Here is a 4044-nt window from a genome sequence, read left to right as displayed (position 1 = left end):
TGACATTCGGCTGGAAGGCATTCGAAGCGCCCGTGTAGCAGGGGTATAAGTGGTGATCACCTTCCTGCTAGAAGTTACCATATACGAAAGGATGACAAGAAAGGGAAAGTTTTCACTCTTCGCTGAAATGTCATTTCGAGCCCTAGATTGTTCCACAGTAGCTTGAAGTGTAATGCAAATATGTTTACGCGGACAACCCATTTGTTAGAATTTAAATATACTTCAGACGGATTCATTGCGTATTTACGAAAGTACACTTTAAATAGATGGCCAGCACCAAAATGCGATGTCCCGAAACTCGATTTTGAGCATTAGATTGTTCAACGACAGCTTGTAGTGCGCTGTAAACATGCTAATGCGGACTGCCAATTTGCTAGAATTTCAGTGTTCTTTGGACGAATTAATTGCGTATTTACGGAAGTACCCTTCAAATACATTGACGACACGCAAATGCCATTTCCCGAAACGCGATTTCGAGCACTCGACTGTTCAACGGCAGCTAGAAGTGTGCAAAGACGTTTAAAAGGACTGCACGTTTGTTAGAATTGAAGTATATTTCGGATGAATTAATTTCATATTTACGAAAGATCACTTTTAATACATTGACAAGATGCTAAAACTGCATACATATACGTTTACAAGGGCTGCCCGTTTTCTAGAATTGAAGTATACTTTCGATGAATTAATTTCATATTTTCGAAAATACACTTTTAATACACTGACAAGATGCTAAAACTGCATACATATTTTTTCACGTATTTGAAAAGTGCTCGAAGTATGTTTTAAGTGAGGTATTTTTGGCACATTTTAAAAATATATTTCGAATACCAAGCATGAATTTTCAGAAACGTATTTCCGACATATTTTTAGTGCATTCATGAATACAAAATATGTTTAAAATACATTTTAAATAGTCCACCGTATATTCCAAACGTATTAGTTTTTGCTAAGGGATGGCCAATGTTTTCACCAATACGACTGGTTTTCGTGCTGTTTTTCACCAGCACGAAAAGAAGTCATCTTGTCAAAAAACTTTTCTGTGGATTGAGTCTTCTCTCCATACCTTTGTTAAAGTACGCAGTTTACTGAAGGCATGTTCATCATGAAAAAGAAAACAAAAGAACGTGTTTAAACGCTCAACTGCGAACTCCATATGATTAAGCGGCGGACGTAGCACGTGCTGAGTTACCGCTGATGTGATGTACAACGTCATCAAACGGCGAGGGTGGAAGCTGTGTGAGAACCCTCTTATGCTTCCTATGGCGTCAAAGCTGCCAGAACCGAGGCTCTCGCTAAGCAATTAAGCAAACAAGGGAAGGGTAGTGAGGGGCTCGTTATAAATATGAGAGAAGCCAACAGCCACAGAAACCAAGGGGCACAGGGGATTTTTAATTTATTTATTTTGTGGTGTTGATCAACTTCTAATATTACTGAATATGTTATCGCTTAAAGCTAATTGATTTCAAAAGCAGAAGAAAAAACAACCACATGCCGCCGGTGGGATCCGAACCCACGACCTCCGAATCACTCGTCCGGTGCTCTACCGCTGAGGTACGGCGACGGCTGTCAGATCTGCTGCTTTCGGGGGTATTTATGTTTACAAGTAACCTAACCTTGGGAGTGTTCGCCAGCGCCACCCACGTTCTTAAGCGGCGGACGTAGCACGTCCTGAGTGACCGCTGATGTGAAGTAGAACGTCATCGAACGGCGAGGGTGGAAGCTGTGTGAGAACCCTCTTATGCTTCCTATGGCATAAGAGTTTTGCATGGGGAGGGGTGGAGGGCAAGGCCGATATAGCGCTTCAGAAAATCTCGCGTTTTTGTCGATACAGAGATGATGTTGCCAATGTGTGAATTCCATAATAAATCGTAGGAAAACGTGACTCCTAATTACTTATAAGATAGTACTAATTCAAACGGGGTGGTACCAATGGAATATTGGAAGTGATGCCAACTGCACTTCCTTAACTCGCACCCTTACACCCTCCAAAGAGGGTGCAAAAGCATGGTTGCCACACCCATATAGTAAGGGCGTGATTGTTTCCGATTGCTTTAGTTTTCACACATTTCCATGGCTTTAAAAGGCTCTGGTGAATTTTTTTTTTGCGTGCACTCTTGGAGGGAAGCTAAACATTCTTTGCGATAAGCTACCAATGGCCTCTTTAACTTGAATTCACAGCGTGTCGCAACGTGTTTGCTGTGGAGTCACATATGTGTGCTCTGCACAATTTTCACGGAGTTTTTTTTAATACATTTAAAAAAAACAGCTTACTACACGAGGCGAACCTTTAGGAAACCCGCGTGCACAGTAAGAAGATGTTAGTATGTGCCACGTGTTTCTGCCAATGGAACTTAAACAGGTACAAGCGTCCCTGGAATGAGGCATACAAGGCTACTGAGGCGATAGGCTGATACGGAGTATTACCCAAGAGTCTAAAATAGCATCCGCCACCTCTTGAGCCACCTCAGGAGGCAGGTTGGAAAGTAAGTGACGAAACCGAGGTGACGTGGTGCAGATGGAAGATGGCTTCTACTTGGGCGAACCAGATCTGCGGACACTTGGGCCAGAATGTGGGCAGGCGAAGCTGAATAGCTACGACATCCCGTGGGCGCAAGGTAGCGTCAGGCGGAAGGTCACCTGAGGGCGGTAAGTTGCTGGGGTCGGTCATCCCATAGGCCGGAGTCACCACTGTAGAGACTTTACGGGGTCGCAGCGGAGCACCAGAACAAGAGGTCGAGCGCAGCAGGCTTCTCGAACCGAACAGCCCGTGCCGTGCTTGTGCACCGAGCACGCGCCGTTCAACTTTATTTTCTTCTTTCATCGGCTGGGAACGCCGAACTTAGCGCCTGCGCTTTACACCGTCGCTATGCGCTACACGGGAGTGGCTAGCGTAGCGCCCGGAAGCGTATTCGCCAACTGCAGCCTGTACAGCCACAAGGCTTGAAACCACGGTGAATTGATCACGGTGACTGAAGATTGTCAGAACGGCTTACCTAAAAGAGATAATTATTCCCTAAATGATGCTTAAAAGTCTATACCAAGCTATTGTTACTAACCATGCAATGTTTAGTTTAAATTCAAAACTGATATTCCAGCGCTGTGAATAATATGTGTAAAAGTATGCAGAAAATGTTTTGAAAATCTTAAATGTCGTTATATGCCACTAAGCATCACGATTTGCGACATAAAAGGGAAAAAAATTCAGAAATGAAATAAATAAAAACTACTGTACAGAGAGCGGAGTCGAACGGCCGACCTTCCATACGCAACACGCGCCTCTAATCCACTGCGCCATAGCGGCGATGTGAAGCCGTCGTTCTGAATGAATATTTATAACCAGCCTTAATGGTGGCTGCTACCTGCCGGTGGGCGGCGCTGTCATCGCTGGCTGTACCGGCTGCATTTGGCGAACACGCCGCCCCGGAAAGCATAGGATACTGTGGCGCCATCTAGCGACAGCAAGTCAAAGCTCCTGAACTGTGTGCTGAGAAAACTTTTTCTTCTTTTATTAATGGCAGTGGTGGTTGCATCTGAAGGCTTTGTTTTTTTTAATGTAAATCAACTGAATGAAACGAAAATATAAATTCTAGCACAAAGTTGGAGAAGTACTTTACCAGGAATCGTTGCTATGACGCAGTGTACGCCGTAGATAGTTAGGCTCACATCAAGAAATTCCTAGATTTATCTAAAAAACGATGACTATTTGTCACCAATGTCGTTACGGAGGGGTGGGAATGCACAAAATAAAAGTGAATACAACCGTTTAGAGCGAGCTATCGCGTCGAAAAATGCAGCGGTGATGAGTATTTGGTCCGAAGCGGGCGTGCAGGGCGCCGCCATGTTGCCAACGTTAACCACGCAAGCCGTGCAAGCAACGCAACGCGAAGTCCGCTGGCTTGCGTACGCACGCAAGACGCAGGGCTCGCGCTTGCGTTCTGCGCATGCGCATTACGGTCCCAGCAAGCTTAGCGTAAGCTAAGCCCTTGCGGACGCACAGCTAAAAGTGTCTAATTTCAAAATAGAAGACGCCACTGCTGCCAGCAA

General features: G+C 44.8%; 1 non-coding gene across 1 annotated transcript; it reads right to left on the bottom strand.

Annotated features, from left to right (window-relative positions):
• Positions 1–1489: 1489 nt before the first annotated feature.
• Positions 1490–1561, bottom strand: TRNAT-AGU (transfer RNA threonine (anticodon AGU)). The gene has a single exon. It is a non-coding gene; the product is annotated as a tRNA-Thr (tRNA).
• Positions 1562–4044: the final 2483 nt, after the last annotated feature.

This window comes from Amblyomma mixtum, chromosome 3, assembly GCF_055824585.1.
Source record: "Amblyomma mixtum isolate Tamu chromosome 3, ASM5582458v1, whole genome shotgun sequence".
NCBI classification, from domain to species: domain Eukaryota; kingdom Metazoa; phylum Arthropoda; class Arachnida; order Ixodida; family Ixodidae; genus Amblyomma; species Amblyomma mixtum.
The sequence above is the reverse complement of the archived record's forward strand: the minus strand, read 5'-3'. Positions and strand labels throughout refer to the sequence as shown.